The 26,536-nt window shown below is 49.6% G+C and overlaps 1 protein-coding gene across 1 annotated transcript in view; it reads right to left on the reverse strand.

Moving 5' to 3' along the window:
• GLRB (glycine receptor beta) overlaps positions 1-26,269 on the reverse strand; it is a 186,209-nt gene extending 159,940 nt beyond the window's left edge. Inside the window, exon 1 of the mRNA XM_075347605.1 lies at positions 25,993-26,269. The gene's annotated coding sequence lies outside the window, so the exon portion shown is untranslated. The remainder of the gene's footprint in view (positions 1-25,992) is intronic.
• Between the last annotated feature and the right edge of the window lie 267 nt (positions 26,270-26,536).

Here is a 26,536-nt window from a genome sequence, read left to right on the forward strand (position 1 = left end):
GCCCCACGTTATGGGGAGCCCCCCAGCCTAAAAATATCAGCCAGCAGCTGCCCGTAATTGCCGCATCCATTAGATGTGACAGTCCCGGAACTCTACCCAGCTCATCCCGAATTGCCCTGGTGTGGTGGCAATTGGGGTAATAAGGAGTTAATGGAAGCCCACAGCTGCCACTAAGTCCTAGGTAAATCATAACAGGCGTCAATGAGACACCACCCATGATTAATCTGTAGTGAAAGTAAATAATCACATACATAAAAAATAATTTATTTGAAATAAAAGACAAAAAAACACCCTCTTTCACGACAATATTAATCCCCAAATACCCCTCCCGGTCCGACACAATCCACACAAGGTCCCACGACGCTTTCAGCTCTGCTACATCGAAAGCGGACAGGAGCGGCCGTAGAACACCGCCACTTGCTGTGAGCTCCACAGAGCAACTGAAGTGAGTCGCGCTGTTAGCGGTGACGTCACTCAGGTTACCAGCGGCCATAGCTGGATTCTCGATTCAAACTGCTACAATGGATCCGTTTTTTTACCGGATCCGTTGCATTAGTTTTTACACAATCTGCGCCGGATCCATTGCATCAGGCACACACCGGATTGTGCCTGACGGCAAAAACCAGATGTGTGAGAGCAGCCTTAGGCCCCTTAGGACACCAGAACGTAGTCTGCTACATCTGGGCATCCGCCTGCAGAAAGCGTATAGACCCGAAAATGGTCCAAGACAGAGTATACGCTTGCTCTGTCTGCTCCATTATACTCAATGGCCCTGTCGGCGCATATGTCCGAAACACGTTTTGTGGGGGGAGGAGCGGGATTTCGGACGTATGCCCCGACGGAGCCACTGAAACGCAGTGTGAAAGGGACCTTACTCACCCTCAGGTCTGTTATGCTTCAGCACATATCACTCTGCAGTGCTGAGAACAGTCTGTTGGCTATACACGTCTCACACTGAGCCTGTTTTTAAGTGTTTGTGGGGGCTTGGTCTTCTTTTCCACAGTGTACTGCTATCTGATTAGTCAGCGTTAGAATGAGGAAGGAGTACATGCCCCCAGTAAAATTTCAGGTAATGCCCACTTAGTAAACAAGTAAATAAGTTGAATTCATCAAAGAGATTACAGCATAATTCTTTAGAAAGATGCACGTGTTTTGACCAATAATAATTTGCCAAAATGGGAGGAGCAGGGGTGTGACAGGGAGCAGCGATGCCCGCTCAAAAAAAATCCAGTTAAGCTGCGGTCTACACTGGAGTAAGAATTGTCGCAAGCACACAGCAATCTTTAAGAGGTGCCTCTTAATGAATCGGCCATGTGCAATTTTCATGGTCAGCTATATTGCTGAATCATAACAGCGGCAAAGCTCATACTGTAAAGACTTCCCGTGAGTCAGTGGTCACATGACTAAGGCCCCTTTTACACATCAGTTTTTTTGCCATCAGTCACAATCTGTCAAAGTTTAAAAAAAAACAGATCCAGCGACTGATGCCGCTGTATCCGTTTTTTACTCACTGACTTGAATTAGTGACGGATGGCCTCACGTTTCATCCGTCGAAAAATGTTTGTCTGTCGGACAGAGACAATGGCCAAAGTAACGTTTTTTGTGTAGGTCAAAAAAACGGACATCGACGGATCCGTCGTCGTCCGTTGTTTGATACAATTAAAGCCTATGGGCGCAGGATCCGTTGTAAGCCGTCAAATGATGGAACCCGGCGACGGATCCTTTTTTTTAACTGAGCATGCTCAGATGGGGTGTAAAAAAATTGATGCGACGGATCTGTTTTTAAAATGCATCCGTCGCATCAGTTTTTCCACAATCTGCAACGGATCCGTTGAGCCAACTGATTGTGACGGATGGCAAAAAAAACGGTGTAAAAGGGGCCTAACTAGGCGATTTGTGCAGCACTGTTTAGATTCTGATCAGCTTCTCTCAAAAAAATCTAGCAGCAAGTGAAAATCTAATCGGCACGTGACAACTATGCATGTGACCGTCGGGAATACAGATACAAGTGAAACATGAGAGTGTGCACATTGCATACTGTTGGGATTTAGTAATCAGCAATCACAAAGTGACTGAAGAAGTTTGTCTAGAGCCCAGGAAATCACTTTACAGTACCAGAGAAATCTGAAAATGTCTAATCTCATGTACATGCTGCGTTTCTCTGCATTTGAAGAACTACTTTTTTTACCAAGACACAGCATGTCAACTCTTTCAACATTATGGAAGTATTTTTCACACAAACATTTAGAAAAACAAAACAAAAGGAAAAATGCATGAAAATACGGATCATAAAAGTTATGTATTGTATGCAATGTTTCCCTGCTAATCCACTTTAATTACTCTATATGTGAACATACTCTTGTAGTCCGAGCTGCCAACATATAATGGCCGTCCTAGAATGAAGAACCACAGCGACCACTGTGACCATAAACCATTCCTGTGCAATAAGTGAGCACCATGGGTAACACAGCGCTCCCATGTCAGGGAGATGCAGCAGGATTATGGCACAGTAATATTGACTTCACTGCAGTACAAAAGTCTTTTGCTAGAACAGACGCTGTCTACACAGACTGGAAATTACCATCCAACCTGTAAAGCCTTCATCTCACTGGTCATATCTGCAAGGAGTTATCACTTCCTTAAAGGGAACCTGTCACAAGATTTGGCGACTATAGCTGCGGCCACCACCAGTGGGCTCTTATATACAGCATTCTAACACACGTCCTACGTCATTCATACGCGCCGACATTGAGGTCCTGAGCAGGGCATATCAAAGTATTGCAGTGCGCCTGCGCAGTATGAATGACGTAGGACGCGTCATGCACCGCGGCTTAAGCAGAAGGAGGACAAAGATGGTACACAGTGTGAACAAGCATTGTACTATTTCTCATCATGTGTCCCCCATACAGTTTGTCGCCTGCATGACTGGGCCAATAAGCAAACACTAATAGACTTTTATGCAGTCATCCGTTACTGCCAGTGTTTCTCAACTCCAGTCCTCAAGACCTTACAACAGATCATGTTTTCAGGTTTTCCTCAATATTAGAAGGGGTAATTCCATCACCTGTGCAACATTAAGGAAATCCTGAAAACCTGATTGAGGAAAACCTGAAAACATGATCTGTTGGTGGGTTGAGGACTGGAGTTGAGAAACACTGTGTTACTCATTTATGGACAAAAACTGCCCCATGTAAAAGGACCTTAAAGGCCCTGTCACACACAGAGATAAATCTTTGGCAGATCTGTGGTTGCAGTGAAATCATGGACCTATTGTTCCATTTGTACACATCCACAAACCTGGCACTGATTGTCCACAATTTCACTGCAACCACAGATCTGCCGCAGATTTATCTGTGTGTGACAGGGCCTTTAGTCAGCCCTCTCCAGGACTCTGCAGTCACACGCAGGATTACACCGCTCTTATTCAGCAGACATCAGAGCTTGTAGTGTTAATAGCATTTTGCCAAACGCAAATGTAGTTTCCAAGAATAATATGCTGCTGGGCAAATGGACATAAGGCGCCACATGTTCCAAACTGGTATGGGCAGTGGACATGATCCTGGCATAATTCAGCTGTATGTGAAATACAGCGGGCAGAATGGCATGCAAATTATCCTTAGATTACTTCACTAAAAAAATCCCTCAGCCTCAGCCACAGAGAAGTGTGCCATATCACAGATCTGCCCGTACGTCCTGAGATGTCGCACATCAACAGCTCCATCCATAGGAGACGCAGAGTGGCGGTAATTGTGTGAGTGCAGGGACATCAGGGTGAAACACAACCCGACATATGGAGCCAGGTCAGGATGGGAAAAAGAGCGGCCTTGTGAGTGCGGGGAAAGTACCTTACGCCCTTTACAGATTAGGACGTGCAGCAGTGACTCGGTCATAATGACTTATGTAAATACATGGTACAACATTTGAGAAGTTTTTTCCATTTTCTATCCCAAAATTCTAAATGAAAGTCTGTGCCTTTTCTGATACAGATCATTTTCTGACAGTAAATAATAGATCTGGAGCATTCTCAGTAAGGCTGGGGCTCACCGCAGCGACAGGTAAAGAGGCCAAACGTCACTGTCGCGGGCGGAGGAGGGGACGCTGCGCTCACCCACTGCTCGGGTCCAGCTACTGCTGCTGCTCGGTGGTGGCTCGAGCGGTGAGCCGGATCCTGGGGACTCGAGCGGCGTTCCTCGCCCGTGAGTGAAAGGGGGGTGGTTTGGGTTTAGGGATATTGTCCGTGACGCCACCCACGGTTGTGGTGAGATTGGTGATACCACCGCTGCTCTGGAAGGGGATCCCGGGAGCGATGACAGGGAGCAGCTTGGATGTTGGTTCTCCCCTCCGTGGGTAGGGGGTTTGGTTGTCCCGGGGCCCGGTGAGGGGTTTAGGGATGGCAGGCGGGTTACGGGGCCTGGTGAGGTGCAGGGTCGCAAGGGCAGCGCTGTGCCGCACGGCACGGTGGTACTCACTCAGCCAATGACGAATGCAAAGTCTCCGGTAAAACAAACGGCTTGATGGACGGGTCCCACAGACGGTTGCGGTGTTTCTCCTCCCGGCAGGTTGATGGTGACTGCCTTTCCCTGCACCTGTGTTGTGTTACGGTTCCAATGGCTTCCCACCGGTAACCCGCTCCCCAGCTTGGATGGATTGCTGAGGGAGCCCCTTTTGCCCGCAGGCTCTGGCCCTGGGAACTGTAGCCTTGGCGGTGACTGCGTTTCCCTCTACGGTTTGAGCGGTTGCCTTCAAATCGGATCTTGACTGCTGAGAAACCCCGGAAGTTCCCTTCGCTAACGGATTTGACCAGTTTTACGGCGACTCCTAGCCTGGTCGGGGTCCGTAAGCCCTGCCAAATGGTGCTGGCTTCTGTTTACTCTCCGATCCGGTACCACCGGGCCACCGCCCTTCCACGGTCCACATGGTTTGCTCCAATTAGCCTCTCCTGCAGACGGTCACCACCATCTGCCAACCTTGCTGTTCCGTCCGGGCCACACACCCGGACCGCCTTCAGACTGCTCCTCTACCACTTTACTTCCTCTCACTTCCACTTCCAACTCTATCTCTCACTCTTTTTCCCGCCTCCAGGACTGTGAACTCCTCGGTGGGCGGGACCAACCGCCTGGCCCACCCCCTGGTGTGGACATCAGCCCCTGGAGGAAGGCAACAAGGATTTTGTGTTTGGCTTCGGTGTGCCTAACCGGGGTGTGGGGTGTGTTGGTGTAGTTCTGTGACGACCTGGCTTGTCCAGGGCGCCACATTCCCCCTTACTAAAATGCAGACCGTCCACGGGCTGCCCGTCCATCACCGATTTTATTTTAACTGTAAAAGATAAAACGGTAAAAACATTTAACACAAGCATTTTTCATTCTTCCCACATCGGGAGGCACATTTCTTAAACGTTACCAACATTTTTAATAACGGTTACGGCTTCCGCTCTTCTCCCACCCAAGCAACCTGGCCCTGATGCTGCCCCTAAGCAAATGGGCAGCACCCCTTGACCCCAGTCCAGCACCAAGTTGCCCGAGCGGGTTCTGTCCCTTTCAGGGGACCCGTGTCCATGGGGACCCCTCAACCCCCCGGAGGATCGCCACCGGTTACGGTAGTGGTGGGCCTGGGCCATCCCTTTCTTCCAGGCCCATCCTCCCAAATCAGCCTCTCCGGAGGCAGTCACGGTTTCAAGCCAACAACATTTTTATTTACATTCCACTAGTTCGTGGTTGCCCTGCAAGTTCTCGGGCTTGTCCGTAAGCAGTTCCTTACGCAAGGATACAGACAGTCCCCACGGGGACAACAGTTGCCGGCAACGACTGGTTCAATCACGGTTGCAAATCAGATGAACTTCTTCAGTTGATCATTCTTACTTATCATTCTCAAACTTTTAAACGGTACTCTCAACAACGGTGCTGATGGTCCCAACGGGGACAACTTTTTGGCAGGGGACCGCTGACTCTCACTTTAAGTCCACGGGGGCGACCGGAGGAGGAGGCTGGGCTGGCATTCGGGCCTCTTGACCGCCCCTCAACCTTGCATCCAGCGCGAACCAACCCCGCTCCCCGCAGTGCCTGGTGTACTGCACCAAGTCTCCCAGCATCAGGTTGCGGCCCGGGTGGTCTTCCGGCAGATGGGCATTGACGTCCCGTCGGGCCACAAAGACTTCGGCCTCCAGGCCCGGCTCATAGATAAAACCATAGCCCCGACGGACATCAAACCTCCTCACTTGCCCCTCATAGAGCGGGCCCCGGACACGGAAGGTCGCTTGGCGGAGGCTTTACTTCTCTCGGATAGTGCGGGCCACCAGCTCCGCCTTTCTTCGCTCCCTCTCGGCAATTTCCAGGCCCAGCGGTGTCGGCTCCCTGTCCCAATACGGGGCTGCTGCGAGCCCCTGCGCACGGGTCGGGCCCCGCGAGACCTCCTGGACACTGCCCACCACTGGCAATCTCGGTGGAAGGTCCCACGGTGACTTGGCCTGGGGTGCTGCCTTGCAGCGGCGACCCAGCGCAACCTCAGCCGAGGTGTGGGGAACGGGCACAGGGATCCTCTCCTGCTGCACCTCCTGCACGGAGCGGTCTGTCGGCACCGGTTCGGGGGAAGTCTACACAGATGCCTCCAGTTCGGACTTCGGCACCTTCCACAGGAGTGGCTCCGAGCGGTCACGGGCTCCGGCTGCAGGTCGGCCCGCCTGGGCGGATGGGCGGGGTACCGCTACCGGTGGTGGTGGTAGCGGGCCTAGTGGCGGGGCAGCGGCAGCCAACACTGGTAGCGGGGAAGGTAGCAGGGTGAGCGGGTGTAGACCGGGCCCCTCGGCCGCGATAACCGACCCACTAGGGGTACAGGGGCGTGGGTCACTTACCCTCTCTTCCAGAACTCCCTCCACCTCGCGTCTCCGTATGGCCGCCACCACTTCCGCCATGTCGGCCTCCCACTCCTCCAAGAGGAGTTGCATCCTGATCTGCAGCAGCTGTTGGAGCTGGGCGGTCCGGACCTCCACCCACGCCGCGGTTCCAGGCGTGGGGGCTACGGTGCTGCGGGACGGCTGGTACATTGCTGCGGCGGCCTCTTCCAGGAACCAACAAAAAGATGGCCGCAGGGTCCTGGCGTCCCTGCTTTTATAGCCGCGGACTACATGCGGCCAGACGCCATCTGTCCCCCTTAGTCTTTTTCCGGCTCCTCCTCTACAGGGGCGGGGTTTTGACTTTCGCGCCTCAACTGTTCGAGGAGATGCTCGAGCGGGGACTTTTCGCGCCCAAAATTGCGGCTTCTCCAAATTTTCGGCCGGACACCTCCGGCGGTCACAAGGCGCACCTCTACCAGACGGCAGAGCGGTAAGATCCTGTTGTCGCGGGTGGAGGAGGGGATGCTGCGCTCACTCACTGCTCGGGTCCAGCTACTGCTCGGTGGTGGCTCGAGCGGTGGCCCGGATCGCGGGGACTCAAGCGGCGTTCCTCGCCCGTGAGTGAAAGGGGGGTGGTTTGGGTTTAGGGATATTGTCCGTGACGCCACCCACAGTTGTGGTGAGATTGGCGATACCACCGCTGCTCTGGACGGGGATCCCGGGAGCGATGACAGGGAGCAGCTTGGATGTTGGTTCTCCCCTCCGTGGGTAGGGGGTTTGGTTGTTCCGGGGCCCGGTGAGGGGTTTAGGGATGGCAGGCGGGTTACGGGGCCTGGTGGGGTGCAGGGTCGCGGGGGCAGCGCTGTGCCGCATGGCACGGTGGTACTCACTCAGCCAATGATGAATGCAAAGTCTCCGGTAAAACAAACGTCTGGATGGACGGGTCCCACAGACGGCTGCGGTGTTTCTCCTCCCGGCAGGTTGATGGTGACTGCCTTTCCCTGCACCTGTGTTGTGTTACGGTTCCAATGGCTTCCCACCGGTAACCCGCTCCCCAGCTTGGATGGATGCTGAGGGAGCCCCTTTTGCCCGCAGGCTCTGGCCCTGGGAACTGTAGCCTTGGCGATGACTGTGTTTCCCTCTACGGTTTGAGCGGTTGCCTTCAATCGGGTCTTGACTGCTGGGAAACCCCGGAGGTTCCCTTCGCTAACGGATTTGACCAGTTTTACGGCGACTCCTAGCCTGGTCGGGGTCCGTAAGCCCTGCCGGATGGTGCTGGCTTCTCTTTACTCTCCGATCCGGTACCGCCGGGCCACCGCCCGTCCACGGTCCATACGGTTTGCTCCAATTAGCCTCTCCTGCAGACTGTCACCACCGTCTGCCAACCTCGCTGTCCCGACCGGGCCACACACCCGAACCGCCTTCAGACTGCTCCTCTACCACTTTACTTCCTCTCACTTCCACTTCCAACTCTATCTCTCACTCTTTTTCCCGCCTCCAGGACTGTGAACTCCTCGGTGGGCGGGACCAACCGCCTGGCCCACCCCCTGGTGTGGACATCAGCCCCTGGAGGAAGGCAACAAGGATTTTGTGTTTGGCTTCGGTGTGCCTAACCGGGATGTGGGGTGTGTTGGTGTAGTTCTGTGACGACCTGGCTTGTCCAGGGCGCCACATCACCATGTCGCTGCTACATCGCAGTGCAATACAGGCGAATAGAGCACAAAAATAAGAAAATCTGTCTGGGGTATACCGTACTTGTGCCTGGCTTGTCACGGTACCCTAGATACTGCAATGTAACTCATTCACCTGCATTATGTGGAGATTAGGGATGAGCGAGCAGTAAAATGCTCGTGTGCTCGATGCTCGTGTCAAGCATATTGAAACGCTCGGGTGCTCGACCCGAGCACCGAGCCCAATGCTAACCTATGGGAAACTCGAGCATTTTTCCGGGAGCACCACCGGCGGTCTGCAGAAAGCCTAAAAATATCACAAATGTATAAGAACAGTGCTCAAATGACATGTGAGCAGCATGGGGAAGACCCCTGTGAGCATTTCTGACTCCCAGGTGACTGCTATGAACAATGTTGTTTGAGTATTAGGGGGAGGAACAATCCTGTGTTCCTTCCCCCGTGTGACATGCACTTTCGCTTAGTAGCATATGTGCGGCAGCTTCTCTCTGCCTGTACATTCGCTGCTAAGCAAAATCAAAAGTGAACAGTAGAAAAAAAAAAAAAGAAGCATATTCACCTATCTGCAGACTCCCGGGACATGTCTGATTGGCTCCAGGACCTCCCGGTAATCAGATGATGCTGTCACCTGACAGTCCAGTGGTGAAAAGCTGGCCGGCTTTTAAACAATCAGATGATGAATCAGCTGATAGTTCATAAAAGCTGGACGGCTTTTTACCGCTCAGCTGGTTTAAAATGATCAGATGATGCTGTCAGGTGACAGAATCAGTTGCTTACCGGTGGGTCCTGGAGCCAATCAGACAAGTCCCGGGAGTCTGCAGAGAGCTGAGTATAGTTTGTTTCTGTTTTTCTTTACTGATGCATCAGCTGATTGTTTAAACGGCTTTTAAACAATCAGCTGAGGTGTCATCTGATTCAGGTCCTTTAACCTGACATCATCTGATGTGTGATCCAGAGGATATTGGATCTGTATTGGACATTGCGGGACCCTCGACCCAAAACTACGGGGGGGGGGGGGGGGTTCTTTAGTTCAATAAAGATGGAGTCACTAATTGTGTTATGTTTTACTTCCAATAAAAATACTTTTCTGTGTTGTGTTTTTTTTATTTTTACTAGAAATTCATGGTGGTCATGTCTAATATTGGCGTGACACCATAAATTTCAGGCTTAGGGCCAGCTGATGATACACACCTGGCCCTAACCCCATTATTACTCAGCGAGCCACCCGACACCAGGTCCGCTGGTAGAGTTGGACACAGCACCAGAAGATGGCACTTCTATGAACACGCTATGTTCTGGGGCTTTTTGCGTACTGCAATTCGCAGCGGGGGGCCCAGAAAGCTTGGGCCACCCTGTACTGCAGATTCCAGTCCCTAGCTGCCTAGATGTACCTGGCTGGACACAAAAATTGGGCGAAGCCCATGTCGTTTTTTTTTTTTTGTTTTTTTTTTTTTTTTTAATTATTTCACGAATTTCATGAAATAATTAAAAAAACAAAACAAAAAAAAAGGGCTTTCCTATATTTTTGGTACAAATAGGCAGCAGGGGCTTGGGGGCAGCCCATACCTGCCTGCTGTACCTGGCTGGCATACAAAAATATGGTGAAGCCCATGTCGATTTTTTTTAAAAAAAAATTTAAAAAAAACCCTCAAAACACAACTCTAACCCTAGGGTTAGGGGTTAAAAAAATGCGTGGGCTCCCGCTGTATTTTCTATTGCTAGCTAAGGGTAACCCAAGCAGGTAGTGGCTGCTAACCCCCACTGCTTAGTGTTACCTTTACTGGCAATGGAAAATCCAGTGAAGCCCCTTTATTTTTTTTTAGTAGATGTGGGATTCGCCATATTTTTGTATGCTAGTCAGGTATGACAGGCAGGTACGGCAACCCTCAGCTGCCTATTTGTTCCCGGCTTAAACAAAAAATATAGGGAAGCCCTTTTTTAATTATTTCATGAAAAAATTAAGAAAACAAAACGATGTGGGCTTCGCCCAGTTTGTCTGTCCAGCCAGGTACAACTAGGCAGCTGGGGCCTGGAATCCACAGAGCCGGGTGGCCCAAGCTTTCTGGTCCCCCCGCTGCGAATTGCAGTCCGCAGCTGCCCCAGACAATGGCGCTTATATAGAAGCAACATCTTCCAGCAGTCCTGGTGCCAGGTGATACACTGGGCAATAAGGGGTTAATACCAGCTTTTTTTTTTTTTTTTGCCAGCTGGTATTAAGCTCGAGATTCCCAAGTTTGACCCAGGCATTAAAGGGAACCTGTCACCACTTTTTTGGACTATAAGCTGCGGCCACCACCCCTGGGCTCTTATATACAGCATTCTAACATGCTGTATATAAGAGCCCAGGCCGCTGTGACAACATAAAAAACAGTTTATAATACTTACCTAACGGTCGCGCTGCGGTGAATGAGGGCCTAATTGGTCATGCGACTCATGACCAATAGACAACACCAGAAGCTTATTTCCTGGGCCAAGAAGAAAAAGATCTGGACTGTTGCTCAATGGTCCAAGGTGCTGTTTTCAGTGATGGTTTGGGGAGCCATGTCATCTGCTGGTGTAGGTCCACTGTGTTTTATCAAGACCAAAGTCAGCGCAGCCGTCTACCCGGCGGAAACGTTAGAGGACTTCATGCTTCCGTCTGCCGACAAGCTTTTTGGAGATGGAAATTTCATTTTCCAGCAGGACTTGGCACCTGTCCACATTGCCAAAAGAACCAATACCTGGTTTAATAACCACAGTATCACTGTGCTCAATTGGCCAGCGAACTCGCCTGACCTAAACCCTATAGAGAATGGATGGGGTATTGTCAAGAGGAAGATGAGAGAAACCAGACCCAACAATGCAGATAAGCTGAAGGCTGCTGTCAAAGCAACCTGGGCTTCCATAACACCTCAGCTGCCACAGGCTGATCGCCTCCATGCCATTCCACATTAATGCAGTTATTCATGCAAAAGGAGCCATGACCAAGTATTGAGTGCATTTACTGTACAGACTTTTCAGTAGGCGCCAACATTTTTGAGTTTAAAATCATTTTTTCAGTTGGTCTTATATAATATTCTACTGTTTTGAGATATTGAATTACTGAAATAAATTAATTTTCTGATATTCTAATTTATTGTGATGCACCTGTATTATCAAACACCAGTCAGACCAGCCAAGCCCAATTGACTGCCTGCATTAGCCTGTTTGGATCCCAGGGCCTCAATCAAAGAAAAAAAAAATCAAATGTTACAGCTGTCCTACTAAGAATAATGATCAGGCATGACCAATGACCGCTCTGCCCAATGTTGAAGAACAGAATCCTTTATTCTATAATGTAGTGTGCGCACGTACAGTTAAGTTCAGAAATATTTTGAGAGGGACACAAGTTTTGGCATTTTAACTGTTTACCAAACCATATTCAAGATGCAGTTATATAATCAATATGGGTTTAAAATGCAGACTCTCAACTTTGAGGGTATTCACATCCTAATTGGATTAAGGGTTTAGGAATTACAGCTCTTTAATATGTAGCTGCCTCTTTTTCAAGAAACCAATGGAAATTGGATTGGACAATTATCGGAAAAAACCCTATAATGGACTGCATGGGCTATTCCCTCGTTAACACATCAAGCGTGAAGCAGCTAAAAGGTCTGGAACTGACTCCAGGTGTGGCATTTGCATTTGAAAGCTGTTGCTGTGAATCCACAACATGTAGTCCAAAGGAGCTATCAATAGAAGAGAAACAAATCATCAGTAGCCTTTGCTGATAACACCAAACTATTTAGGATATTAAAAACGGACCTTGATAGTACAACATTACAAAACGATTTGGATAAGATGTCAGAATAGGCAGACACTTGGCAAATAAGATTTAATGTTGATAAATGTAAAGTAATGCACCTAGGACGGAGTAATGCTATAACTGCATATACATTAAATGAAAGTAAACTCGTGACTACAGAACAGGAGAAGGACTTGGGTATTCTCATTACAAATAAGCTGAGCAGCAGCACTCAATGTCAAGCAGCAGCTGCTAAAGCAAACAAGATTTTAGGGTGTAGAAAAAAAAAAAAAAAAAAAAAAAAAGATTACCGTATTTTTCGGACTATAAGACGCACCGGACTATAAGACGTACCCTGGTTTTAGAGGAGGAAAATAGGAAAATAAAATTTTAAGCAAAAAATGTGGTCATGACACATTGTTATGGGGCGAGGATCTGCTGCCTACACTGTTATGGGGGTAATGTCCCCAAATTCTCTACTAAGGTGCTGCATCCTGGTAATAATCCTCCTGCCTTGTATATACAGTATATGTCCCTCATCCTGCTATATACCGTTATCCTGCCATATGGCCGCATCCTGCTATATACTGGCATATGGCCGCATCCTGCTATATAACCCATCATGGCATATGGCCCCATCCTGCTGTATACCCCCATCCTGCTCATAATATACCCCCATCCTGCTCATATACTCCCATCCTGCTGATATGCCCCCATCCTGCTCATATGACCCCATCCTGGTGTATGGCCGCATCCTGTGGCACATAAAAAAATAAACGTTCATACTCACCTCACCTTACCTCACTCCCTGCAGCATCGCTCGTCCTCCCGTCTGTGTCAGCGGCAGCGCCGCTGAGTGGAGCCGTCCCCGTTACCCTGCTGCATCGCGATCATCTCCTGTGTCTGTGCCGGCGGCTGCGGGTGTACACATGCGCACAGCGATGACGTCATCGCTGTGCGCGCCGCTAGTCTCCACCCAGCCGCCGGCACAGACACAGGAGATGATCGCGATGTAGCAGGGTAACAGGGACGGCTCCACTCAGCGGCGCTGCCGCTGACACAGACGGGAGGACGAGTGATGCTGCAGGGGAACGGTGAGTACTGTACACCGATTCACTGCTCCCCGCGCTGATGATGATGCGCAGGGAGCAGTGAATACAGCCGCAAATGATCACTCCAGGCTGTAGTTGCCAGGGGTGATCATGCGAGCCGGCTGTTTATCCTCCGCCCATCATCCCGCCCACCTGTCAGTGCCTGCTTCAGCGCTGAAGGATGATGGGCGGGGGATGGGCGTGAATATTAAATCAGCAGGTCCACATGGTCACGGCAGGCTGCTACAGCCTGCTCGTGCCCCCGATGACCCGCTCCACCGCAGCACCCTCATTCCCCGAAGCCACATTCAGACTATAAGACGCACCCCCCACTTTCCCCAACATTTGGGGGGAAAAAGTGTGTCTTATGGTCCGAAAAATACGGTATATCTCGTAATTCCAATGTATTGTTACCCCTCTATAAATCACTTGTAAGGCCACATTTAAAATATGGGATCCAGTTTTGGGCTCCACATTTTAAAAAGGACATTCAGAAGTTAGAGTCAGTTCAAAGGCAGCAACTAGACTACTACAAGGAATGGAGGCCTCACATATGATGGCAGGTTGAAAAAGTTAGATATGTTTAGCTTAGAAAAAAGACGTCTCAGAGGAGATCTCATTTATATGTATAAATACATGTGTGGTCAATATAAAGGACTGGCACATGACTTATTTCTTCCAAAGACAATACTAAGGACCAGGGGGCACTCACTGCAAGTGAAAGAAAAGCGATTCCGGCAGCTAAATAGGAAAGGGTTCTTTACAGTTAGAGCAGTCAGACTGTGGAATGCCCTACCACAAGAGGTAGTAATGGCAGATACTATAACAGCTTTTAAAAAAGGGCTGGATGATTTCCTCAGTACACACAACATTGTCTGTTATAAATTATTTCGTGACAAAATATATAATTGGTGGTGGAGGGTTGAACTAGATGGACCTAGGTCTTATTTCAACCTATGTAACTAAGAAGAAATTCATCAGGGAGCAGAAAGTGCACTAGTGATCGTGGGAACTCAAAAAGGCTTGAATGTCCACAGATGACAACAGTGGTGGATGATCGCAGAATACATCAATGCTGAAGAAAAACCCCTTCACAACATCCACCCAAGTGAATGGCGACGCTCCTGGAAGTAGGGTTTTCAGAATCTAAATCCACCATAAAAATAAGAATTTATGAGATCAAACATAGAGGGTTCATCATAAGGTGCAAACCACTGATTAACCTTTAACCCCTTCACAACCAAGGACGTACCGGAACGTTTTTTGTCGTGTGTCCTGTTACTGGTGAGCTCATGGTAATACCTGCACAAGTCTGCTGATCTGATAGCGCCTTTTAACCTTTTAGATCACACTGTCAAACTCTGACAGCGCAATCTAATGCGGACCAGTGAGGACCGCGCCATCCCGGCCGCCATCGGCAGCCCCGTGTTACAATCACGGGGTGCCAATGGGTTGGCATTGCAGCGCAGGGTCAGATGATGACCCCTGTCAGTATAATGACGTATTTCATGTGAATGATGGCAGAGCGCTCGAATTCATAGTGACACAGCAGTTCTCCTGATCCGCAGAAGTGATTGGATAGTGTAACTAAAAAATCCCCTAGAGGAACTAGTAAAATCAGTAAATAAAAAAAAAAAAAAAACTATAAAATCAATTAATCTGATCATTACACTGCATAGTGATAAAAAAAATTCCAAATACCAAAATTAGGCCTTGTGCGCACTAGGCGTTTTTGCTGCGTTTTTTTACCGCGTTTTTGTGCTGAAAACGCAGTGACATTGCTTCCCCAGCAATGTCTATGGGTTTTCATAAGTGCTGTCCGCACACAGCGTTTTTTTGTAGCTGCGTTTTTGTGGTGACCACAAAAATGCAGCATGTCAATTATTTCTGCGTTTTTCACCCATTAAGTTCAATGAGATGTTCAACAAGGCAATGAAAAACGCATATAGCTGCGTTTCTATGACTAAAAACGCAGCTATAAACGCAAGGGGTGGACAGTAAAGTGACGTGTACAGGAAGAGGATTCCTTCTGTTGGTAAACACAGAAGAATGAATCCTCCCGGTACCGTCACCGCTGCGTCCACAACCCGCATGTCAGCTCCGTGCGGCGCCATGTCTGGGCGGGAGGTGGAGGCAGCGGCGAAAACCAAAGTGAACAGTAGAAAAAAAAATGTCATACTCACCTGTCTGCAGGGTCCTGGTGCCATGCCCGCTCCCAGCTCCTGTCCCGATACCGCCGCTCTGGCTGTGTGCAGTCTCCCCGGGGCACGTACGAAGCTTGCAGGACTTGGCGGTGGATCACCTGATGCAGTCACCTGACGCATCAGCTGATCGTAATTCTCTCTGTGTCGCCGGCTTTTTCGCGCCCGGCCGGCTATCAGCTGATCCTGCCGTCAGGGGACATCATCAGCTGATTACCGGCAGCTCCTGCAGCGATGGGACAGGATCAGACTATCATCCGATCGCTCCAGGAGCTGCCGGTAATCAGCACAGACGTGAGTATTTTTTTTTTTGCACTGATGCATCATCTGATTGTATAATCGGCTTTTATACAAATCAGCTGATGTGTGATGTGATTCACGTCCTTAAACCTGACACATCATCTGATCAGTATGCCTTCCAGCAAACCGATCAGACGATATTGGATCTGGATTGGATGGCGCGGGACCCTTGACCTAGGATTACTGCGGAGGGGGGTTCTTTATTTCAATAAAGATGGAGTCACTAATTGTGTTGTGTTTTATTTCTAATAAAAATATTTTTCTGTGTGTTGTGTTTGTTTTTATCATTACTAGAAATTCATGGTGGCCATGTCTAATATTGGCGTGACACCATGAATTTCGGGCTTAGGGCCAGCTGATAATATACAGCTAGCCCTAACTCCATTATTACCCAGCGAGCCACAGTCACTAGGGTAGCTGGAAGAGTTGGATACAGCGCCAGAAGATGGCGCTTCTATGAAAGCGCCATTTTCTGGGGTGGCTGTGGACTGCAATTCGCAGCGGCGGTGCCCAGAAAGCTTGGGCACTCTGCACTGCGGATTCCAATCCCCAGCTGCCTAGTTGTACCTGGCTGGACTCAAAAATTGGGCGAAGCCTATGTCATTTTTTTTTTTAATTATTTCTTGAAATTCATGAAATAAAAAAAAAAAAGAAAAAAAAAAAAGGGCTTCCCTATATTTTTGATTCCCAGCCGGGTACAAATAGGCAGCTGGGGATTGGGGGCAGCCTCTACCTGCCTGCTGTACCTGGCTAGCATACAAAAATATAGCGAAGCCCAGGTCATTTTTTAATTCTTTTTGGGCAAAAAACTCTTGCATACAGTCCTGGATGGAGGATGCTGAGCCTTGTAGTTCTGCAGCTGCTGTCTGCTCTCCTGCATACAGTAGTTCTGCAGCTGTCTGCTCTCCTGCATACAATGAACATTTTGAAGAAGGAAATGACATCAGACCTTTTTTTTTTTTTTTCATCAACAATCTTTAATGGCATTGTGCACTGATTAAAAACGCAGTGAGTAAAAACGCAGCAAAAAACGCACCAAATCGCGGTAAAAACGCATGCGTTTGTCACGTTTTTTAGCCACGGGTGCGTTTTTTGAGACAAAAACGCAGCGTGAAAAAACCGCCTAGTGCGCACATACCCTTACACTTTTTGGTTACCGCAATATTGCATTCAAATGCAATAACAGGCAATCAAAACATCGCATCTAACCAAAAATGATATATGGTAATTAAAAACACCAGATTCAAAAACTAAGCCGCAGTGAGCCCCAGAGTGCCCTAGATCCCAAAAAATGAGAACGCTACAAGCGCAATTTTTTTTTGGACAAAATTCTAATTTTTTTTCACCACTTCAATAAAAGTAAAACCATACATGTTTAGCACCTGCAAAGTAATACTGACCTGGCGAATCATAGACAGGTCAGTTTTGCAAAATAGTGAATACGGTAAATAAAAAAACCCAAAACAATTGTGCAATTGTACTTTTTCTGCAATTTCACCGCACTTGAAATTTTTTGCCCATTTTCCAGTTCAATATGCGGCAGAATGAATGATGTCAATCAAAAGTGCAACGCGTTCCTCAAAAAACAAGCCTCATATTGATATAGTGATGGAAAAATAAAAACCTTATGGCTCTTTGAAGAAGGGGGGGAAAAAAACGGAAAATCGCCCGGGAGTGAAAAGGGTTAAAATAGAAAGTCAAGATTAGACTTTACCAGAAACATTTACCAGAATTGGTTCATGATTCAAAGGACACCACATCTGTAAAACAGTGAAGGCAGTGTGATGGCCGGGCATACATGGCTTCCTTTATAATGTGACTGAAGACAGAAGCAGCCAGATTAATTTTGAAGTGTACAGGGCTATACAGTCTGCTCAGATTCAACCAAATGCAGCAGCGTTGACTGGACGGAGCTTCACAATACAAATGGACAATGACCCAAAATATACTGCGAAAGCAACACAGGAGATTAAGGGCAAAACATAAGGCAGAAAGACCCACAAACAAGCAACAACTGAAGTCAGCAGCAGTAAAGGCCTGGAAAGCATCACCAACCCCGATGTGCTGGGTGCAGGCCCGGACCGGCCATAGGGCAATTCCGGCAAATACATTTGAACAGTGTGTAGTGCCATGAGTGTAGCAACTCAGCACCTTGCGACATCATCACAGTGCTGCGGGAGACACAGACACATCGGGCAGTGGTAAGCGCTCCATGGAGGAGCCGAAGATGACAGGTTTAATTAATGTGGATGAGTGGGGAGAAACAGAGCACACAATGGAGAACCATTTGTGAAGGAACACAGCTTTGCGACAGGCAGAGTACTGTATTCCGAGGGGGGTGGAGTGTTGATGGGGGGGTGCATTGTAGTGTGTGTGTGTGTATGGTGATGGGGGGTGCATTGTATTTGTGTGTGGTGATGAGGGGGTGCATTGTATTGTGTGTAGTTATGGGAGTGCATTGTATTGTGTGTGTGTGTGTGTGTGTGTGTGTGTGTGTATATATATATGTTGATGGGGGTGTATTGTAGTGTGTGTGTGTGGTGATGGGGGGTGCATTGTATTGTGTGTGGTGATGGGAGTGCATTTATTGTGTGTGGGTGTGTGGCGATGGGGGATGCATTTTAGTGTGTGGTGTGTGTGTGGTGATGGGGGGGTTCATTGTATTGTGTGTGGTGAGGGGGGTGCATTGTATTGAATGTGTGGGGAGGGGTAATGGGGTGCATTATAGTGTGTGTGTGTGTTGATGGGGGGTGCATTTTAGTGTGTGGTGTGTGTGTGTGGTGATGGGGGTGCATTGTATTGTGGTGTGTGTGGTGATGGGGGTGCCTTGTATTGTGGTGTGTGTGTGTGTGTGTGTGTGTGTGTGTGTGTGGTGATGGGGGTTCATTGTATTGAGTGTGTAGGGAGGGGTAATGGGGTGCATTATATTGTGTGTGGGGGGGGGATGCATTGTATTGTGAGTGTATGCGGGGGTTACAAAAGGGCAGTTTGGGGGGAATAATTTGGAGAGGGGCAATATGGGGGGATATTATGGAGAGAGGAAGTGTGGGGGTATATTACAAAGAGAGCAGTGTGGAGGGGACATTATGGAGAGAAGCTGTGTATGGGGACATTATGGAAAGCGGCAGCGTGGGGGTATATTAAGGAGAGAAGCAGTTTGGGAGGTATTTTGGATAAGAGCAGTGTGGGGGGATATTTTGTGAAGGAAGCACAGCAATTATTTATTCAGGGGCACAGCATGGGAGAGATTTATATTTATGGGGCAGTATAATGATACTTTTATTTGCAAAGGTGCTTTGTGGGGAAGTGCTGCTGAAGAATAAAGAGGGAGGTCTTCAGAGATGAGTGGAGGGCACGAAACCTCATGGCGTCTGTACTGCGTGGAGACAAAAAGGATGGGATTGACTAAGAAGATCTCACCTATAAAAGGTACCTGGATGTAGATGATTATTTGTGATATTGCCTGCGTCTTATCAGTATTGTGGTTCCTGTATGGACCGCAGTCTGATGACAACTCCTAGCATCTCCTCACTATTGTTAAGGACAAGCTGGGAGTTGTAGATTTCGGAATCTTCCGAGCCTTCCCATTGATCTGCATCGTAAAATACAGAGTTTTCCGAGTGGAAAACACCAGAAGAATGGAGCGGTCACTTCTTTTAATTACTTTATTTCAGAAACCTGAAGTGGGTAAAAGATGCTCAAAATCCTGATCCTGTGCACAGCGAGGAGATGCATATGGTCATTCCAGGATTTTTCATAGTAGTTTCCATGGTGGGATCTGCCCCCAAAAAATGTCATTGCACATTCCCTAAGTGTTATGTGTCCAAAGTTATCACCAGTGAAAGTTACAGCTTCCCTGATTAGCTATGTGACCGCAGCATTATATGGAGAGCAGCATCCTCTTCATTATCTGCGAGACCCAGCTCTGTAGGAAAACAGCGGCTTCACCAGGTCCTGCTACTAAGAGCAATAAATAGGCCTGAGCTGTAATACTGGACACAGCCGTGACTACATGTTATATGGTCGTGTTACACAATCTACAAGTGCACAAAGATATTACACATTCAACACGCGAAAAGTGGGCCTGTGCACCCCCAAATGCCAGGGTTGAATTTTAGTCCCAGTCGCGCCCATTGCAGAATCGCAGCGCAATGCTCACACTGGCCAGCGGGTCTTCTGACCTGAGCGTGTAAGCATGCATTTCTATGAAGCTGTTACGCTCCGGTGAGGTGATCCTGCAATGACAGTCTCAGTGATTCACCGACTCCCAGCACAGAGGGGTGGGTGGGAAGGGAGTGAATATTCATTATTTCATTAACACAAGGTCCAGTCACTGATGCCGGAAGAGGGGTGGGTGGAATTATGGGCGGGAAGAAGGGTGAATATTCATTCTATTAATTATCGTGTTTTTGCAAAAATAAACCCTTCCCCAAACATAAGCCCTAGCAGGAATTTTCAGCATTTTCGGGGTAAGGCTTAAATATAAGCACTACCCTGAAAATAAGCCCTAGTCACAGTTCAATAATAAAGTCTCCATGCAGCTAAGAAAGTTAAAAAATACGGCAGGACACTTCCTTATAGAAAGAAAACACCCCCAAAAGAAAGAAGACAAGACCCCGCAATCATACTCACCTGACACCGAATGGGAGGACCTGCAGTGGAACACACACACACCAGATTGGTGTGTGTGTGTGTGTGTGTGTGTGTGTGTGTGTGTGTGTGTGTGTGTGTGTATTGCTCACACACACTCACTACATCCGGCGATACATATTGCTTCAGGCTGGCAGGGAAACCTAGGGCACAGGGCAGTGGAGTGCGAGGACCTGCGGTGGAATGTATGAAGGACCTGCGGTGGAATATATCAATAAATTCCACTGCAGGTCCTTCATGTGCGATTGCCTCATATTGGTTGGTGCGCTGTGTGGTCTAAGCAATCTCTTCATTCATATGAATATTATGGCCCCTTCCACATTGCATTTTTAGCTACGTTCGCTGGTACCGTCGGGGCATCCGCCTGCAGAAAACGTATATGTCCAAAAATGGTGCAAGACAGAGCACACGCTGACTCCGTCTGCTCCATTATAGTCAATGGTCACGTCAGTGCAAGCGTCCGAAACACGTTTGCGGGGGGGGGGGGGGGGTTTGGACGGATACCAGCGAACGTAGCTAAAAATGCAATGTGAAAGTAGCCTATGACAATAGAAATAGCGCAGCATGAATGACATTGACCTTTATTCTGGATCAGACTCGCCAATTATAAGTTACCGAGTGCATAAAAAAAATCATAAACAGGTTATCAACTGTATACCGAATGGTTTTTATGAACACATTACTATTAGTAAAAATAGGAAACTGTATTTGTCCTTTATTTAACTGTTCATGTAAAAACAAAATGTCTAATGCAAGGGTGGGGAACCTTTTTTCTGCCGGGGGCCACTTGGAAATTTCTACCAACCTTCGGGGGCCGCACAAAATTATCAGTGTGAAAATTACCCTGCTATATTTGGTGAAACAATGAATTAACACCCCCACTGTGGTGGTTGGAGCTGCTTCTCTTTGATGCGGCCATGATGTTTGGTGATACCAATCATTTTGCTTCTCACAACTGCTTTTCCAGGTTTGTCTCGGTCTGGAGGGCAGTCAACACTTGGTGTGATTAATAAAAGGTCCATTCATCACATACGAGACGCTGGGAATATTGTATATACATCACAGGAGACACTTGGGGAACATACATATTACTTGAAGAGCTGGGTACATGTATACGCCCCTAGCGTCTCCAATGTGATTTATATGCTTCATCCCCTCCTGTGATGTATATGCCCCTAGCATCGCCAACATGTTGTATATATCACAGTAGATGCTGGGGGCACAAACATCACAAGAGAGGCTGGGGGGCAGAGACATCACAAAAGGGGCTGGGGCACAGACATCACTGAGAAGCAAAAACATGGCTTTGGGGCACAGACAGCAGCACTGGGAGGTACGGACAGGGTGGGGGGGAGCACTTGAGAGCACAGACGTTCTCGATTTGCCAAAAAAAAAAAATATGCACCCTCTGGCAGACTGACAACTGTAAACACTGCATTTGAAAAAAACAAACAAACGTATCCAATTTGCATACGTTTTGGTATGTTTCGAACGCGTTTTTGACAGTGCGGTCCCATTGCAATTCAGCTCTGCTACATCCCTGTCCTGTCACAGCAGCACCATAGAGCATGACTGGCCACTGACAGCAGACAAAGACAGAGCCGTGTGATGAGAATAAACTCTGTCAATGTCGTGGCCTAACTTGCGGTCACAGGTGAATGACTCCAGCTGTGACTGGAAATCACCTGAGTGACGGCACTGCACATCGCACGGCTCACTTCAGTCACTCAGGTGATTTGCTGTCACAGGTGGAGGACTCAAGCTGAAGCAGCGGCTAACCTGAGTGATGTCACCGCTGATAGCGTGGCTCACTTGAGTTGCTGCGTGGAGCTCACAGTGAGCAGTCATGGTCTATGGCAGCACACTGTGAGCGTCAGATGCAGCAGAGCTGGATGCGTCGTGGAACCTCGTGTGGATTACTTCGGACCTGGAGGGCTGTTATTGGTGGGGTTAATAAAGTGGTGAAAGAGGGTGTTTGTCTTTTATTTCAAAGATAGGATTTTTGGGTGTTCGTGTTTATTTACTTTCACTTACAGATTAGTGATGGAGGGTGTTTCATAGACGCCTGCCATGACTAATCTAGGACTTAGTGGTAGCTATGAGCTGCCATTAACTCCTTCTTACCCAGATTTCCACTGCACCAGGGCAATTGGGATGAGCCGGGTAGAGTCCCGGGACTGTCACATCTAATGAATGACGCAATTCCGGGCAGCTGCTGGCTGATATTTTGTAGGCTGGGGGGCTCCCAATAACGTGGGTCTACTCAGCCTGAGAATAACAGCCCCCAGCTGTGAGGCTTTATCTTGGCTAGGTACGGTATCAAAATTGAAGAGAACGGCATGCAATTTTTTTAAAATTATTTATTGTACTGTACAATATAGACCTGTCAGCTATGATTGGTTGCAGTCAAACAGTTGTCACTCAGCGTGGGGGTGCATCTGACTGCAACCAATGATAGGCGCCAGTGGGCGGGGGAAGCAGGGAATATGAGCCGAGGGAGAGGTGCTGTCACTCAAGAAGCTGCCGATTTTATAAACTTTACTTTCTTGGATTTCAAAACCTATACATCCGAGCTGCCCACTACAGGTATGTATAGAATCAGCCTGATAGTGCCAGTATAGCACTGGCTTTAGCTTATATGCGAAAATCCTGCTAATTGGTTCCTTTGAAGAGGCGCACTCCTCTTAATAAATCAGGAGCATCTGACTCCAACACACCTCCTCATCAAGACGGCATTGTTTACGTCAGTCTTAATAATTCGAGGCCTATATGTATGTGTATATGTAGATAAGGGTCCCGATTCATCAAGACAGCTGTGAAAATTGCTGGTTTTCATGAAATGGGGCCACAGTCTACAAAAAAAAAAACACAGACTTGGTAACATGCCCATAGATTATAATGAGTGTGAGTTAAAAAGGAGGGATAGAACATGTATGTGAAAAATGGCCGCCTGCATAAGGCCTCACAGTCCGCTATCTGCTGTAGGCTACAGTTATTTTCTATTCACATCGGAGGTCTTCTTGGACGCCATCCTGGCTACATCATTGTGCCCATATTTGCCCGAACATACAAGTATAATCACTCACAGGAAGGAGCGACTGCACCACACAGAAGGCGGCGCACCGGTCTGCAGAGTACAGGCCACTGGTTACTGCTGCCTGGATTCAGCCAACAGGTAAAACTGCTTTAGGGAACAATTCCATTTCCAATATTAGAAGTGTATGTAATTCCCTAATGCCCAGGTCAGGTGAGCCTGTACTATAGCCTGGCATTACACCGGATCTTACATTCCCACTGAATTTCCGTAAAGAACATCGATTTCCAGTCATTCTTAATTATTTACAGCATTTCTGCAGCAATAAATTGTAGAGACGTCACCTATAGCCACATGTAATGAAAACACCGCTCTTAGCATAGAGTCCATGTACAAACTGGATAATAGCACCGGGCAAGGCGGCACATACAGTCCTGATCATACAGTCCGGGGCCCACCCCAGAAGGCACAGCTGCACACCACGAAGCAAAACTCAGCAGAGGCGGCAGCACACCACTGGAGCCCACCCCAGAAGAGGCGGCTGCACACCCCGGGGCCCACCCCAGAAGAGGCGGCTGCACACCCCCGGGGCCCACCCCAGAAGAGGCGGCTGCACACCCCCGGGGCCCACCCCAGAAGAGGCGGCTGCACACCCCCGGGGCCCACCCCAGAAGAGGCGGCTGCACACCCCCGGGGCCCACCCCAGAAGAGGCGGCTGCACACCCCCGGGGCCCACCCCAGAAGAGGCGGCTGCACACCCCTGGAGCCCACCCCAGAAGAGGCAGCTGCACACCCCTGGAGCCCACCCCAGAAGAGGCAGCTGCACACCCCTGGAGCCCACCCCAGAAGAGGCGGCTGCACACCCCTAGAGCCCACCCCAGAAGACGCGGCTGTAGACCACGGTGCCCACCTCAGCAGAGGCACACCACGAAGCCCACCTCAGCAGAGGCAGCAGCACACCCCTGGAGCCCACCCCAGAAGAGGCAGCTGCACACCCCTGGAGCCCACCCCAGAAGAGGCGGCTGCACACCCCTGGAGCCCACCCCAGAAGACACAGCATCACACCTTGGGGCCCACCCCAGAAGACGTGGCTGTAGACCACGGTGCCCACCTCAGCAGAGGCACACCACGAAGCCCACCTCAGCAGAGGCAGCAGCACACCCCTGGAGCTCACCTCAACACAGGTCATAATGGTACACACCAGGGCCCACCCCAATGCAGGTGACAATACATCCTGGGGCCCTCCCCAAAAGAGGTGACGGCACACCCCTACACAGATAACAATACACCCCATGGCCCACCCCTACGCAGGCCATGGTGGTACACTTCGTGGACCACCCCTACGCAGGTCATGGTGGTACACTTCGTGGACCACCCCTACGCAGGCCATGGTGGTACACACCGGGGACCACCCCTACGCAGGCCATCGTGGTACACACCGGGGACCACCCCTACGCAGGCCATCGTGGTAAACACCGGGGACCACCCCTACGCAGGCCATCGTGGTACACACCGGGGACCACCCCTACGCAGGCCATCGTGGTACACACCGGGGACCACCCCTACGCAGGCCATCGTGGTACACACCGGGGACCACCCCTACGCAGGCCATCGTGGTACACACCGGGGACCACCCCTACGCAGGCCATCGTGGTACACACCGGGGACAACCCCTACGCAGGCCATCGTGGTACACACCGGGGACAACCCCTACGCAGGCCATCGTGGTACACATCGGGGACCACCCCTACGCAGGCCATGGTGGTACAAACCAGGGACCACCTCTACGCAGGCCATGGTTGTACAATTCGGGGACCACCCCTACGCAGGCCATGCCATGGTGGTACACTTCGGGGACCACCCCTACGCAGGCCATGGTGGTACAATTCGGGGCCCACCCCTACGCAGGCCATGGTGGTACAATTCGAGGACCACCCCTACGCAGGCCATGGTGGTACAATTCGGGGACCACCCCTACGCAGGCCATGGTGGTACACTTCGGGGACCACCCCTACGCAGGCCATGGTGGTACCATGTGTATGACGTGCTGCCATAGTATAATCGCTGCTGTGGACATAAACATTCATCTTCTCCCCATCATCTGCAGCCCGTACACATTACAGCATAGCACAGCCTTTACATTAGGCTATAGATGGAGGATCAGTCACTGACCCAGGACAGCGATACATAGCATCAGCCAAATCCAGCAACCTAAGAAATATGGCAAAGAACTACAACTCCCAGCACTCCTTGCGACACATTTTCAAATCCATAAAACTTTATGGAGTTCTCTGGCCATGACAACAGCCTCCGGGCTCAGCTGCAGCTATGTGCCCGGCAGAATAACCAGCCAGGGATAGAAACCGCAAACCGAACGCGATACCGGGGAGAAGCATCACCAGGAGCAGCTCGGAAATACGAGGAGGCGCCACTTACCCCGCGGCTCTCGCTCCCTGGATCTCCTCAGTTGCGGACAACAGCACAGCCAACATCCATTTTCTAAGGTGTAAAACGTCAAGGTCTCAGATGTGCAGCATGATGGCGGAGAGCTCTCCGGGCGGGGGCTGCGCCTCTCGGCAGATAGCAGCCGTCTATAGGGCGATGCTTCCCGCTACGAGACGGAAATGAGCGAGCGCCGAGACGTGCCGCGTTCTGTGTGAGGAGGCTGCTGTGTGCGGAGCATAAGATGGAGGAGCCGCGCACCTGCAACATGCGCAGTACCGGCCGGAGCAACCGGCAGCTGCAGAGCGGCGGCACCCACACTGCCCGGTCCAGGCGTCAGCAGCACTGCCCGGTCCAGGCGTCAGCAGCACTGCCCGGTCCAGGCGTCAGCAGCACTAACCCGGTCCAGGCGTCAGCAGCCCTAACCCGGTCCAGGCGTCAGCAGCACTAACCCGGTCCAGGCGTCAGCAGCACTAACCCGGTCCAGGCGTCAGCAGCACTAACCCGGTCCAGGCGTCAGCAGCCCTAACCCGGTCCA

Source organism: Anomaloglossus baeobatrachus, chromosome 1 (genome assembly GCF_048569485.1).
Source record: "Anomaloglossus baeobatrachus isolate aAnoBae1 chromosome 1, aAnoBae1.hap1, whole genome shotgun sequence".
Classification (NCBI taxonomy): Eukaryota; Metazoa; Chordata; class Amphibia; order Anura; family Aromobatidae; genus Anomaloglossus; species Anomaloglossus baeobatrachus.